Source organism: Mya arenaria, chromosome 8, assembly GCF_026914265.1.
Source record: "Mya arenaria isolate MELC-2E11 chromosome 8, ASM2691426v1".
Lineage (NCBI taxonomy): Eukaryota > Metazoa > Mollusca > Bivalvia > Myida > Myidae > Mya > Mya arenaria.
The window spans coordinates 37502336-37519103 of NC_069129.1; the positions used below are offsets into that span (position 1 = coordinate 37502336).

The 16768-nt window shown below is 34.0% G+C and overlaps 1 protein-coding gene and 1 long non-coding RNA gene across 13 annotated transcripts in view; one reads left to right on the forward strand and one right to left on the reverse strand.

The window, feature by feature from the left end:
* The first annotated feature begins 203 nt into the window (after window positions 1-203).
* Window positions 204-16768, forward strand: part of LOC128242767 (inositol monophosphatase 1-like) — a 79779-nt gene continuing 63214 nt past the window's right edge. The window contains exon 1 of one of the 5 annotated variants that reach the window (XM_052960076.1): window positions 204-300. The gene's annotated coding sequence lies outside the window, so the exon portion shown is untranslated. The other 4 variants (XM_052960074.1, XM_052960075.1, XM_052960072.1 and 1 more) reach the window with 4 other exon arrangements.
* Window positions 5826-13712, reverse strand: LOC128242769 (uncharacterized). 8 transcript variants are annotated; one of them, XR_008262701.1, is made up of 7 exons: window positions 13367-13711; window positions 13064-13173; window positions 12731-12846; window positions 12026-12176; window positions 11202-11313; window positions 10529-10598; window positions 5826-9167 (listed from the first exon to the last, which is right to left on the reverse strand). It is a non-coding gene; the product is annotated as an uncharacterized LOC128242769 (long non-coding RNA). The 8 variants fall into 8 exon arrangements; XR_008262700.1 differs by having other exon boundaries at window positions 12731-13173; window positions 13367-13712; XR_008262699.1 differs by having other exon boundaries at window positions 13064-13707.

The following is a 16768-nucleotide window of genomic DNA, read 5'->3' on the forward strand; positions in this document are numbered from 1 at the left end:
ATTTAAACTCTAGAGGCGGGAGTATCATATTACTTAAGCTTAACATTAAATATCAAAACAGGTCAATCATCGATTCAACGCAAATTGTTTTTCTTCTTTTCTCTTGTTATTTGCGTAGGGTTTAATTCCACCAATTTTCTCCTTTGAGTTCATTTATATATTCGGAAGTGTTCGAGATGTTATCGTTAACAGTACGGCCGAAAGCAACCAACAACAACACTTAATAACTTCAGACATACACATAACATAAGCACTGATAAGGGTTACAAGTTATTGTATAAGAATAAAACTACAATTAAGGTAATAATAAGCGTATGCTTTCGTAATTGTTGACCGAAAGCAAGTGTGTCGGCCGGTCGACGTTATATTCTATACACGCTCACGGTCTCACCATTGGAATTGATACAGCCTAATTTTTTCCGTAAAGTAAACCATGAAACTGTTGACTGCGACCATTTCAACTAGTTCTATTTCCGGATAGCACTTCAAGCTCCCGTTTTAGTATAATAACTCTGTTAAGGGATTATAACTTGGACTTCCAATATGTCGACATGGATAAACAGCCTCAAGTCAACTTTGTAAGTGCTCCGTCACCATGATTTGTCGCTGTGGAACGAAAGGATTGGGATCAAGTATGCTAACATTAAAAGATATTTGATTTTACTTTGACGTTCGAAATATCAAAGACGAATATTTGAATGTTATTTTATGTATGTTTGGTTCATAATGGTACTTTGTAAGACCCACAAACCATCTTGAAACCAGTTGAAGTCACTATTGCAGTTAATTGTAACCACAACCCAGGTCTGGGTGGGGACTTTGACTTTCGGTCTAGCCTATCCAAGGTAAAATTCCGCCCTGCAGCGAAGAACTAATGGTCAAACCAAATCAAATGCTTCCACATCCTGGGAACCCTAGGTAAGGTCCATTCCAGCTATATTTTGCGCGAAGATAAAACCACACTATTCACCCGGCACTGCCAGACCATCTGGAAGGTAAAAACATGGCCCATTTCCCTGACTACATGTATCCCTGGACTGGGTCGGGGCGTGGTTACAAATGACTGGTGCATAACATTCTAAATGCAATGTCAGATTCACATTGAGGGAATTGCTCCCATTTGTCCAAATCGTATTTTCATCAATTGTGGCAATGAAAGCAGATAGTTCAGATATAATGCACAGTAAAGATTTTCCTTTTCTTTTTGTAATATATCTTGAAGAATATCAAAGACTGTGGGAACTGAAAGGTTTTATACCAAGACTTACAGTCATAGTTGATAATGACAAAGTTATCAAGTATTGCATTATTCAAATATAATTTCAGGTTATGCAGGATGTTGAAAGCAATACATGATGAGGGAAGGCAGGAAAGAGTACCAGTCTTATAGTCTGGTAATGTTAACAAAAAATGTTTAAAACACCTTCTTTTTTTAATCATGATTTTCCAATATAATATTATGTATATTGTGATCCTAAAATTGGACTTTTTTCTTTATTGGATTTTTAGGAATATTTAACTGCTTCAGACTTTGAAATACTATCATGACAGTAAAGCAAACCACAAAGTATGTTTTAATATATTTTGCCTAAAGTGCAGGCCATCCATATAGCATAATTTTGTTGTAAAAAAAAAATATCTTAATATTTGCACAATAGGTTTTAAGACTGATTTTTTGAAGGTGATCAACAAAAGAAAGATTTTTCATAGAATTTTCTTTTATATTATGATTTAATTGCAGTATGTACTCGTGGCAAAATGGTGTTCGAGCGTTGGCGAATAAGGATTTGCTTGCAGCGTTGAAGAACGATAATATGTATGTTGTATTTGTTTTCTTCTATATATGTGAATACTGTGTTAAACTTTTAATCTTGCCATGAAATAAGTATCATGCATTCCAATTTCAATTTGCCAGTATTACTACATGTATATCATAATCCTAAAAGATCCTCTACAACTAAACTGTGTGCAAAAATGTTTTTTATACATGTGAAATTCTTGTAATTTCCTGCTAACAGCATTTATTCCTGTATTGCATATAAACTGATAAATGCCCAAGATTGCCAAAAAATTGCTAACTGCTGATCTTTGATAAATGGGGATGCTTTTAATTTATATCTTTATCATTTATTTTTTCAGGCAAAGAACAGAAAGAAAGGTTCTCTTAACATAGAAAGTAAAGAAATAATGAAGTTCACACTACAGTTGACAATCTGGATGTGTTTCCTTTGTTATTTGAACATGATTTATTTTAACTTACATAACAAGTATGCACTACAATAATGAATATCTATATTAATAGTAATGATATTCCATTAAACATGGATATGGAAAAAATATTCTTTGACAGTGCAAGATAAGATAAATCCAGACATAGTCAGAGTCTTCAGTTAACTTGGATCTGTTCCATTTGTTTCATCCACATACTTGAAATTTGTCTTGTAACTACCGGTACATGTATTTTTATGAGGTTAAGTGGTGAGTAATCAACCTTTATCATAACATTTTCTTATTTGGGGATAGTATGTATTTATGTTGACACTATGTTTACCTTCATTCTCTTCATTTTTCTGTACGAAACAAGACCAAATGTGTCATTTTAGTTTAACCATTTTAAACTGTATTTATTATACTCTTCATTGAATAGCCATTCATATATTATCAAACATTTTAACAAAGTTAAATGTGTTGTTATATTGTATCGGTGTCATAGGGTACATGTCCATTCCTAGCCTTCAAGATAAAACAGATATATTCTTTGTTGTAAAATGTGTTCTTTATGCATAAACATATAGAGTGGCTACAGAGAACTCAACACTTAGCATTTTTCTTACAAAATATCTAAGGGTAGTACTGCATGTGATTGCTACATTCAGTGTACCTCATGTTATATAATACATTATAATATATATGATCAATAAAACAGATTAAGAACCAAAGCTGTTGTAAAATACTTTTTAAAAGCTGTATATGTACAAGACAATACTGAGACTGTATAGACACCAATGTTTGTCCCAACTTGAAGATGTATAGATTCCAATGATTGCCTTGAGTTGAGGCTGTATAGATTCTAATGTTTATCTAAAGTTGAGGCTGTATAGATTCTAATATTTGTCTTAAGTTGAGGCTGTATAGATTCTAATGTTTGCTTTCAGTTAAGGATGTATAGATTCCAATGTTTATCTTAAGTTGAGGCTGTATAGATTCCAATGTTTGTCTTAAGCTGAGGCTGTAAAGATTCTAATGTTTGTCTTCAATTGAGGCTGTATAGATTCCAATGTTTGTCTTCAGTTGAGGCTGTATAGATGCCACTGTTTATCTTAAGTTGAGGCTGTATAGATTCTAATGTTTATCTAAAGTTGAGGCTGTATAGATTCCAATGTTTATCTTAAGTTTAGTTTGTATAGATTCCAATGTTTGTCTTAAGCTGAGGCTGTAAAGATTCTAATGTTTGTCTTCAGTTGAGGCTGTATAGATTCCAATGTTTATCTTAAGTTAAGGCTGTTTAGATTCTAATGTTTATCTAAAGTTGAGGCTGTATAGATTCTAATGTTTGCTTTCAGTTGAGGCTGTATAACGTCCAATGTTTATCTTTAGTTGAGGCTGTATAGATTCTAATGTTTGTCTTTAGTTGAGGCTGTATAGATTCTAATGTTTGTCTTCAGTTGAGGCTGTATAGATTCTAATGTTTGCTTTCAGTTGAGGCTGTATAACGTCCAATGTTTATCTTTAGTTGAGGCTGTATAGATTCCAATGTTTGTCTTCAGTTGAGGCTGTATAGATTCTAATGTTTGTCTTCAGTTGAGGCTGTATAGATTCTAATGTTTGTCTTCAGTTGAGGCTGTATAGATTCCAATGTTTGCTTTCAGTTAAGGCTGTATAGATTCTAATGTTTATCTTAAATTGAAGCTGTATAGATTCTAATGTTTGTTTTCAGTTAAGGCTGTATAAATTCCAATGTTTATCTTAAGTTGAGGCTGTAGAGATTCTAATGTTTGCTTTCAGTTAAGGCTGTATAAATTCCAATGTTTATCTTAAGTTGAGGCTGTATAGATTCTAATGTTTGCTTTCAATTAAGGCTGTATAAATTCTAATGTTTGTTTTAAGCTGAGGCTGTATAGATTCTAATGTTTGTCTTCAGTTGAGGCTGTATATATGCCAATGTTTGCTTTCAGTTAAGGCTGTATTGATTCCAATGTTTATCTTAAGTTGAAGCTGTATAGATTCTAATGTTTGCTTTCAGTTAAGGCTGTATAGATTCCAATGTTTATCTTAAGTTGAGGCTGTATAGATTCTGTTTGTCTTAAGCTGAGGCTGTATAGATTTTAATGTTTGCTTTCATTTAAGGCTGTATAGATTCTAATGTTTATCTTAAGTTGAAGCTGTATAGATTCTAATGTTTGCTTTCAGTTAAGGCTGTATAAATTCCAATGTTTATCTTAAGTTGAGGCTGTAGAGATTCTAATGTTTGCTTTCAGTTAAGGCTGTATAGATTCTAATGTTTATCTTAAGTTGAGGCTGTATAGATTCTAATGTTTGTCTTAAGCTGAGGCTGTATAGATTTTAATGTTTGTCTTCAGTTGAGGCTGTATAGATGCCAATGTTTGCTTTCAGTTCAGGCTGTATAGATTCTAATGTTTATCTTAAGTTAAGGCTGTATAGATTCCAATGTTTATCTTAAGTTCAGGCTGTATAGATTCTAATGTTTATCTTAAATTGAGGCTGTATAGATTCTAATGTTTGCTTTCAGTTAAGGCTGTATAGTTGGGACTATGTAGCAGATTTGTTAAGCTAAAAATGCAGCAAATTGCACCATTTGCTCTACAGTTATAAAAAAATTTGGACGTAGATAGGGGACAGCCCTCACTTGCCCACCCCATTGGTCAGTACCAACAAGCCTTCAAATCTTGGCAGGAACCCTGTATATGACCTTTACGAGAGAAACCCCCAGACAACGCGAAAACTTTTTCTTCTTCACAGGACATTGCGACAGGTAAACACTGAAAGTTTACCTGTCGCACCAAATTTTTACCTGTCGCAATGTTACAAACAGTATTCAGTTACATCAGCCTAAACCTTGATTTTAAGCCTCTTTTTTAAATAAGTTTTGTAATTTCCCATTATAACAGGTTTAGATCATTTTGGTTAGATTTGTCTTACAGTACAATAATAAATTACAAAAAAAAGCCAAACATAATGTAAAAAAATCAATATTCGGATCTTATAAATGTCATAATTTTTTTCTTCCCTTGCCTCCCAAAAAAACCTCATCTGGTTCGTCTACCCATGGAACAGCTAGATCTTACTCTTTTTATTCATCTTTAAATTAAAGATACAATACGGTTAAAAAATGTAACGAATTGTACTCAGCTCGGTATATTAATCATCATATTTAAATAAACACGATTGCCGGGAACCACTACATACGGAATTTTGTAATTTCCGAACATTTCCATAAAATAAAAGTATAAGAGTACGAGCTGAAATCGGAACCGTACGCCTTTTATCGGCTTTTACGGAAACATGTCGAAACGGGGTTTACAAATAGTGAAACACGGATTAACACGCTGAATAACAAGTACAAAAGTTGCTGCAAGATGCAGCAATTGGATGTTAGCGCGGGCCAACTATTGGTTATGCAAGTCTTTATGTAGGGTCAGAACGAAGTAAATAAAGTAAGGGCTAACATTGATTGTAGCTGTCAGTGAAATGAGTTGCTTAAAAGATGACAGAATTGGGCTGTTGTTTCTGAAATGAAAATAAAACGTAACACAATAACAATTGTACAACTGATGGTATAGCTATGACAGAAACCATAATTGTATCAAATAACTTTATTCATGAACTGTATCTATATACACACACATTTATAAAATACAACATGGTCACAGTGGTGGTTTTCTTTTGGAGTGGCTGATATGATAGCTGAAATTTTAAATATGCCAACATGATTTGGTAAATTCTGGGCAAAGTTTGAAACGTTGAGAATTTGTACTTTGGTGAAATGTTGACTTTAAACAAGAGTAGCACCAAATGTTTATCCAAAAAACTAATTAATGACATGCTGCTTTAAACAATGTTTATTTTTTGGGTAATAATCCGCGAAAAAAAGTTGACCGGTATAATTAAGTGTTACAAAGTCATTGTTTCTAACTGAAACACACATAAAACTGTTTGCTTATGAAACAGGTTTCAACACAATTAAAAAAATACATTTAACATAAACTAAAAGAAGTCGGTTATCCATGAGCTGAAAGAAAGAAATGTGACCATCATTATTAATGTCATTTTCCTTGTTCTGTGGCTAGATGATTTATAGGCATGCAGGATGGAACAAGAAAGCTGTTCTAAGAAATGTGCAACGTGTACATGGTACTAAGTGTGAAAAAACCCCACCCTGATCCTGAAATGAACATGCTCTTAAGAATAAAATAACATAAATAGTGATTTAAAAGTATGTGGACACAGAGCAATGACTTAGAAAACAGTGATTGAAAAATAATCATATTATAAGCTTTGGAACATACTTAAGAACATATAATATACAGAACATACATAATACACTATATTATTATTACACACAAGTATTTTGAACATACTTAAGAACATATAATATACATAATACACTATCAGTATTTGCATTGTTGGTATTGGTAATAGCCAAAATGACAGTATTGTTTAAATCTAAAGAGAAGATATTACAAGAAGTATTTTTAAGATATTGAAAAGAAATGTATACGGTTCTGAAATGGAAATTAACATTTTTGTCAACACTCAAGTCACATGTAATAGAAGTATGAACATTTTAAAACAAAAGAAAGGCAATGACTCAATAGGAATACAATGATACAACAGGAAGGTAAAGTTTAGGTCAAGACAGTTTTAAGTTTTCCAAAGGAAACAAGTTTTGCATATAAGGACATTTATAGGTAATAACATTATGTAATCAACATGCATTATGCACTTTTAAGGCATAAGATATAAGCAGATGATGAGAAGAATGTGATGCAGGTTGATAGTGGTATGACTAGGAAGGTGATCACTTAATGTGTGTGGAAATATAATGACGCAAAAGATTTATGAAGAAAGTGCTGAAAATTATAGGTTACAATGAAATGAAGTGAGGAATATGTTTTAATACATGAAAATGAAGCATTTGTACAAAGTTTAGTGGAAGACTATGTGTTAATGTTATTTCGCCTGTAGAACTTCTCAATTCTTTAAAATATGACATTGAAATATAAGAATAAATACTGCATTGAGTATTATTGAAATGTGAACATATGTACAAACAAGAAAGAACATGAGCAATATGACATTTTATATACATTTTGTATACAACAAAGAGTAAAAAGCATGATAACAAAAAATACAACAGAGTTAGTATGTATGTTGGGAATGGTAGAGTTGTACTAAAATGTAATAAACAATAGAAAGAATATTTGTTATAATTTGGTGTAAGTTCGACATATACATTATGACCAATACATGGAATAAGAATGCACACAGACAAATTAACACAATACTAAAATACATGCTGCCACTATTTCACTGAAGTATTCACAATGTACAAGAAGACATAGGCAATGCAATAGAACAGGCATGAAAGGAAAGAAAAATGAAAATACATGAAAACCTAGTAATATGTACCTAGTAAGGAAATGCACAGTATTTGAATGTTACTATTTATAGGGTGATAAATATCTTTTACATGGGGGGGGGGGCTTAATTGACTTAGTTTCAGTTGTTATGTTGGAATTAATTGGGTTGAAAATAAGTATATTTGTTAAATGATTTACTAACTTAAAAGTTTGAAGTTGTCAGACCCAAAACTATAAATGATATGCCTGGAGTTTTATATTATCAGACAGTATAAGCATTGCTGATATGGTTGATAGCCAAAATGCCATTATTTTTTAAAGTTTGAAAACCCATAAATCTAGAAAATGAAAAACAACAACACACAATGGAATGGTTAACGGTCATGCCAAAAAAAGCAGGGTTAGATGAGAAGTTGAAACAGGCATTCATTTTTAAGCATTATGAATTCTAATGTTTGTAAATGGAGAGTCAGTGCCTATAAAAGAGACAGATTGAACGTTTTGACACACTTTTTTTATTTTTTGACTTGAAAGGAGCCATATTTGGCGAAAATCCATTGAAACCAGTTATATAAGACTGCTGACAAAAAAAGATTGCAGATTTTTATACTTAAGTTCAAAAATTGTTTTATGCAATTTTCTTAAACTGTTAGTAACAGCTTAAGCCATAAGACATTAATTTTCAAAAGGAAATATAAAAATCTGTGATTTGATCTTTTGTCAGTAATCTTAAATCATTTGTTTGCGGATATATACACAAAATTTGCACGTTCCAAGACAAACAATAAAAAAAAGTTGTAAAAATGGTAAATCTGTGAGAGTGCAGCTTTAAGCAAAATAGGTAGTAAAGAAGGGTGACATGGCAAAATGACATAGTGATATAAATACAAGTATTTCTTGTAAATTCACATTTTGTAACTGTTTAAGATGTTGAAAAACAGAACATTGTTAAATATTATATATGTACATATAAGACATTAAATTAAACATTATTTGGAATTAAACTTAGCAAAAGCATAGTGATATGCACAGAGCATTATGTCAACATCAGTGTTCAGATAGACAAAACCTTGAGAGAGAAGTCTTATAATACTGTCAAATGTCTCTGATTTTAGGAATATGTTTTGGAAATAATTATTGAAATTGCAGAACATTTAAGAAAACAATAGGAAGATAAGTAATCATTATGATGAAGTAATTAAATAATGTAAAGATTCTGTAAAGTCATATATGGTGACTTTAAGATATTGGCACAACTGTAACTGAACATATTGGTAAAACACAACAATGGCAAAAATGGAAGTACACTATTTTATAAATATCAAATCTCAAATCCCCCGCCACGGAGTGGGGTGGGGATTATTGGCGGATTATAGAAACACTTCGTCAGTCTGTCTGTCCGTCTGGCTGTAACATTTCGTGTCCGTGCTATAACTTACTTATGCATTGATGGATTACCATATTACTTGGTACAAATGTTGTCCTCATACTCGTGACCGCGCTATAAGCTCTTCCTGCATATATCAAGTCTGGTCACAGTATGCCAGCCTTAACTGTTATCCTTAACTGAAACAGTAATCTATTTTTAGTAACAGTAGCCTCGACCCTAGGGGGCCAAAAAGCATCCATTAAAGCTCTGCATAAACATGCCCCATAAACTAAGTTACCATGTCAACCCTTACTTGAGTTATTCAGTACTTACCATATTTCTATTTTGACCTCTCGGGGTCAAAAACACAATCTCAGGAAAGGTCTCTATAAACTCTTCATATATACCAAATTTGGTACCAATATGAAGAACCTTACTTATGAAAAAGTTATTCAAAAACAACCCTTTTTTTAATAATAGCAACCTTGACCTTGATCATAGGGGCCTCAAACGCATTCCCCAAAAAAGGTCTCCTTAAACTCTTTGCATATACCAAGTTTGGTCTCTTTATGTCAAACCTAGCTAAATTATTCGATACATAAGGTGACTTTGACACTGTCCTAACACCAGCCCATCCGAACAGTGACACAGGTCATTCTAATAAATAATTTTCCCTTTATGAAAATGTGGTTAGGAATATAAAAATGTGCCTTTCAAAAGAAATTAAAAAAAGATTAAAAAAAAACATTCAAGGGCAATAATTTGTATTTAGGCTAACATGAAGTTATGTTCCTTGTTGTAAGATGGTTGTCAATAATTCTGCGAAGTATTAAGTGCATTGAATGAAGGTATAGAAGTTTTTTTTATTAAAATCCCAACTTGCCCTAAAACTTTAACTTGCCCTAAAACGTTAACCTAAGTCATTCAGGGGCCATAACTTGTATTAAGGATAATATAGAGTTATGTAACCTCATTGTGTGATGGTCCTGAACAGTTGTGTGAAGTATTAAGTCAATTCAATGAAGGGTATAGAAGTTATCAATAAATATCCCAACCTGCCCTAAAATTTTAACCTAAGTTTCATAGTCAATCAGGGGCCATTATTTGTATAAAATATGACATGGAGTTATCTTACCTCATAATGTGATGGAACTGAACAACTGTGTTAAGTATTAAGTCAACGGAATGAAGGGTATTGGACTTATAAGTGAAAATCCCTACTTGTTCTAAAACTTGAACCTGCCCTAAACCTTTAACCTAAGTCAATCAGGGTCTATAACTTGTATTAAAGATAATACAGAGTTATGTAACCTCATTGTGTGATGGTCCTGAACAAATGTGTGAAGTATTAAGTTAAATGAACGAATGGTATAGAAGTTATTAATAAATATCCCAACCTGCCCTAAAACTTTAACGTAAATTCGATAGTCAATCAGGGGCCATAGCTTGTATAAAGGAGTTATCTTTTCCCATTATATGATTGCCCTGAACAACTGTGTGACGTATTAAGTCAATTGAATGAAGGGTATTGGACTTCAAAGTGAAAATCCTAACTTACCCTAAAACTTTATCCGGAAAGCGACGCCAGGGCTAATAGTATAGCCCACCTCATTCTTCAAATAGTTGAGCTAAAAAATGTGATAATATATTTATAACATGTGTTTTCTCTTCAAAAACAGTAAAACAATGTTATGACATCACCACAAAATATATGTATCACTTTATCGAAAATACTTAAGGCTTGCTATTTCATTGATGTTCTGAATTAAGAGTCATTTTCCTTCTTTTTTTAGCCAAAATAACATAGACATTGATCTTACCTACACTACACACAATATGAATAGCCGTTTATTATATGTTCAAATATTCAAGAATATTTTAGGTAACTGATCTAACAACTTGTACTTCTATATTCCCACTCTTGACCAGTGGTTGTGTACAATTTCAACATACCGGTCAGGTTGCGAGAAAAACAAATTGCCTTGTGTTGATTTGATGTAGTGTCAGCTAAAGCATTGAGGCAGGTTGTTTTGTTAAGAATCAATTGGTCTTTTCACGCTTGCAATGACAAGTTTTCCATTTGCAAACTTTACTCTAGCGTTTATAGGGAAGAGCACTGTGAGGTAGAAGTGAAGTGCAGTATCGTCACCGATTGTTTTCAGTTCAGGTATTGTGACGAGGTGTAACTCAACTGTTGATGATAAAGTTGGAACAGTTTCCGCATTTCATACCTACTGCTGCGTTTGATAACAACCTCAGCTGTGCAATAGTAGGTCACTTGGGTAAGGGACTGGCTCTAACATAGAGGACATTTGTCAGGGTCCATTTAGTTGTTGCCACACTCTAAAAAGATATGATAGGAATTTGTTATGATATCATGATTGATAAGTAAATGTAGCACTGAAGACCTGATAACATGAAACATGAGAAATAAAATAACTCTAAATATTAAACTGAGGTGAAGTTGTTAGGTTTCAAGGTTGATTTCATAAGCTTTTGAAATGTGAATTGACAGTAATTTGCAATTTGATGTCAATTCTGAATCAGGTTATACAAATCAAAGATTGATACATGAATTGCAGAATAATAATTAAGATTAAGTATGTATATACATGTAATGATTTCATTAATTTATTCAGCCATTGAGTTAAACAATTTTGTTAGAAAAGTGAAAAAAATGTTATTAAATTTTTAGGAAGGCTCGTTTAAAGGTCATGTATATCAAAATGATGTCTAAAAAAAGATTATATTGTGAAATAATGTAAGCCTGTAGAGTTATTTTTTTTTAAACGGTATATGAAATTGTGAATAATTGTAAATACATTCAATTATTTATTGAAATGCTTCGAAACATCCATATATTTTGTTTTATTAAAGGTTGAATGTTAATACCAAAAGCAATGCTATTTAAAGTTGCAGTAAAAAATTTGCCTAGCTTTAGTTGTGTTACATAACAAAACAAAATGCAGAAGGTTTTGGATTTCATGTTTAATATGAATGCTGGCTATTGTTTGAAAACCATAAAGTTAACAGGAAATTTAGAAAGAGAACAAACCTGGTTTTGGGCAGTGGGGCAGCACTGATATTTGTGGGCTGAAGAATACTCATTTCTTGGAACTCCTCAGTCCTGGCCCATTATTGTTGGTGCTTTTTTTGTCATCTTGAAGCCCTATCTGTTCAATATATAACAACTCTTGTGGTAGAAACTGGAATGTAGGATGACAAATATAAATATACATTTTATTGAGACAGAATCCCGTAAAACATGTTTATTATTTTAAACTAATGCACCAGTCAATTGCAACCACGGCCCCCAAGATCTGGGGGTATACGGGGGAAAGCCGGGGAAATGAACCATGTTTTTTAACTTTCAGGTGGCCGTGTAGTGCCGGGTGAATGGGATGGTTATGTCTTCGCTTTAAATATAGCGGGGAATGGGCCTAACCTAGGGCCCCTGGGATGCGGGGGGCATTTTGAGCGATTTAACAATCTGTTCATCCCCGCAGGACGGGATTTTAGCCAGGGTTGCCAGGACCTATGGTCAGGGTCCTCGCTAATCCCCGGACCGTAGGGAGGGCGTGGTTTCAATTGACTGATGCATTAGTCTAAAATAATATCTGGTGCATAATGAAAACGATGCAAAACTTTTTTGCCAAAAGTTTAATGACTACGAACAAATCACCTACAACTCGTTATATACAGACTTACATGCAAACTTTGCGCATGCATTACAAAGAGGGGCTTGAAATATCATCCCTACCATTTTGACTCATTGAGTTAGACGCGTAAATGTCCAAATCGAACGTTTTTTGTTGCAGTATTTCACTTCGAATCACCCTCTCGCAATTTTGACCTTGACCGCACACTCGCCTATGTCTGAAATGCAAGAATCGTTTTCAATGGACGGCTGTCATCCCTGGTTTTAATGACGCAATTTGGGAAAGCCTTCAAAAGTTGTCCAAAATGAAAGTAGAAATACCGCAAAAAACGTGCTACTGTTTAAATCGCAGGACACGAAACCTACTTTTAAAATTATAAATATAAAATAACAATAGTTTTTCAGTTCACTACGTAAAAAAGAACATGATAATACCTTTTCCCAACCGCCAGCGTGTTGACCTCGATATCCCTAGTCTACTGGACGCTTGCATCTGACCCGTGTCATAACCGGGTCATCAGATAATAGACTGGTTCACCGATTTTCTAAGATTATTGTAAGATACATTCTGCGCATTCGTGGTTTGTTCTTTGTTGTAAAAATATTTAAATAAAAAAGAGAAGTTTTCTCAATAACCGTGCATTTATGATATTTTTTTCTAAAAGCGTTATTTAAAAAAATCTCTGGTTTTAATTTGCCATATATTTTCAAAGCCTCACATATTAGAAGATTACCAACCTTTATCTTCTATTGCAAAATCGAACAGGAACTAGTCAAATGGCGAACTGATTCGTAATTATCCCATTCGGAGCTCCTCGGCCATTTTTTCAAAAACAACCTCGGATGTATATGGACGGTTTACATACTTAAAAAGTGGTACGTTTAAGTCCGCTGCAAATAGATCGCGTAGTAATCTTATTTAGTAGTTAAAATTTATGACTTAGCTCTTGGGAATCGTAATTATGTTTGCAATAATACACTTCACTGGCAATCAATTTAAACTGAAAGCAATGAATACAACTCTTAAACACTACATTTAATTATTGCTTTTATTTAAAAAAAATACGGACTACTTCAACAGATGTACCGGCATACATCCGAGGTTGTTTTTGAAAAAATGGCCGAGGAGTTCCGAATGGTAATTATCCGAGAGCGGACGGTAACAAACGGCGCATGCGCGATCAAAACAATTAAAACGCCGCATGCGCAAGCCCATTGCACCAGGGACACTTCTAAAACCATCAATATATGCGCCGGGCGCCGATGCGCCCGCGCAATCATGATATAAAAATAACTCTGAACATTTATTTAGAAACTGAAAGTAAATTTTCCGAAAATTAAACGGTGCTGACTTTAATTTTTCACCGGACATTGTGACCGACCAAAACAAAAGTTTCGTCGGTCAAAATTGAAATATACCGGACATGTCCGACTGTCCGACGGACATTCGCATTGTCTGAAACCCCTGTGGGTTAAATAAGCACATGTATAGTATAATTATGTATTACTTAAGCCTGCACAGGGTACAAAATAGCTATAATTTGATGAGGTGGTCAGGCATATTGCTTTCATCTAATGATGACCAATTTTGTTCATTTCTTGGCATCTTATGTTAATAAGTATTCCCCTATTTGTCCATCAAATCTCAGTTTAACATGTTATAAAATGTTTGAAAATATCCATATTCACGCAATCCAAGTTCCTCTTCTTTTTTTGCATGTTATAAAACTTTCAACTTGGGTACAACCATTCACCTTTTACCAGTACATTGTATTACAATTTCTGCCTTTTCATTGAAAATGGGCTTTTGGGAAGCATCCAGCACTTCCAGCAATACTCTGTTTGTCTAGAAATAACTATCAAATCATTTACTATTTGGAATCAATGAAAGATTCTGTTAGATTGAAGAAATGTATTGAATGTTTTTGTAATCGTTTTTAGCTCACCTGTCACTTTGTGACAAGGTGAGCTTTTGTGATCGCCTTTTGTGCGGCGTGCGTCGTGCGTCGTCCGTCAACAATTTACTTAAAAGACATCTCCTCCTCAACCACTGGGCCAATATTTATAAAACTTCATAGGGATGTTCCTTGGGTGGTCTTCTATCAAAGTTGTTCAAAGAATTCAATTCCATGCAGAACTCTGGTTGCCATGGCAACCAAAAGGAAAAACTTTAAAAATCTTCTTCTCCCAAACCACAAGGCTTAGGCCGTTGATATAAGGTAGGTAGGATCACCAAATGGTCGTCTACCAAGATTGTTCAAATTATGACCCTTGGGTCAAAATTGGCCCCGCCCCGGGGGGTCATGGGTTTTCTCTATATGTTTATAGTGAAAACTTAAAAAATATTCTCCTCTGAACTTACTTGGCCTAGAGCTTAGATATTTGTCATGATTCATCGCCTAGTGGACCTTTACAAAGATTGTTCAAATTATGGCCCTGGGGTCAAAATTGGCCCCGCTCCGGGGGTCATGGGTATTCTCTATATGTTTATAGTTAAAACTTAAAAAATCTTCTCCTCTGAACTTACTTGGACTAGAGCTTAGATATTTGGCATGATTCATCTTCTAGTGGACCTTTACAAAGATTGTTCAAATTATGGCCTTGGGGTCAAAATTGGCCCTGCCCCGGGGGGTCATGGGTTTTCTCTATATGTTTATAGTGAAAACGTCAAAAATCTTCTCCTTTGAACTTACTTGGACTAGAGCTTAGATATTTGGCATGATTCATCGTTTAGTGGACCTCTACAAAGATTGTTCAAATTATGGCCTTGGGGTCAAAATTGGCCCCGCCCCGGGGGGTCATGGGTATACTTGATATGTTTATAGTTAAAACTTCAAAAATCTTCTCCTCTTAACTTACTTGGACTAGAGCTTAGATATTTGGCATGATTCATCGTCTAGTGGACCTCTACAAAGATTGTTCAAATTATGGCCCTTGGGTCAAAATTGGCCCCGCCCCTGGGTGGTCATGGGTTTTCTCTATATGTTTATAGTAAAAATAATCGAAAATCTCCTCTGAACTTACGTTGCTTAGAGCTTAGATATTTGGCATGATTCATCGTCTAGTGGACCTCTACAAAGATTGTTCAAATTATGGCCTTGGGGTCAAAATTGGCCCCGCCCCCTTGGGGGGGTCATGGGTTTTCTCTATATGTTTATAGTGAAAACTCAAAAAAAACATCTCCTCTGAACTTACGTGGCTTAGAGCTTAGATATTTGGCATGATTCATCGTCTAGTGGACCTCTACAAAGTTTGTTCAAATTATGGCCCTGGGGTCAAAATTGGCCACACCCCGGGGCTGATGGGTTTTCTCTATATGTGTTATAGTGAAAACTTAAAAAATCTTCTCCGAACTCACAAAGACAAGTAAAGTCTTAATTTAAACTGGATAACATATTTATTACAAATACCAATTTTCAATATGGGCCACATACAACAATTAATAACAAATATACATATATAGATACACACGTAAAATCAAGTAGTGACAAGAGCTTAGATATATGGCATGATATATCATCTAGTTGACTTGTACCAATATTGTTCAATCTTTGGCCCTGGGGTCAAAAAATGGCCCCACCCGGGCGGTCATGGGTTTCCTTATATGATGAAAACTTAAAAAAAATCTTCTTCTCCGAAACCAAAAGGCGAAGGCCTTAGATATTTGGTATGAAGCATTGTTTATCGGACCACTATTAAGATTGTTCAAACTTAAGCCCTGGGGTCAATATTGGCCACGTGTTCATAGGCTTAGGTTTTTAATATTTGTATATAATGGAAGAATGTGCAATATATGACAGGTGAGCGATTCAGGGCCATTTGGCCCTCTTGTTATTGTTTCTGTACATAATAACAGTTGTTTAAACAAAAGAAAATATGGCTTGAAAAATTATTCATTATGTACTTGTACTGGTTTGAAAACTGTTACGGTACTTTGCATTCCTGTTAAAACTCTGTATTTGTTCAGTTTTCTCTGATACTCCGGACATGACATTCTGATAATTTGAGTAAAATAATTGGAACCACTAATTTTATAGTGGCAATATATTAATATTAATAACTTCTTTATCAAATACACTTGACTTTATTTCATTTCATCACTTTTAAATATTTTTTTTGCAGAACATATACAATTCATAT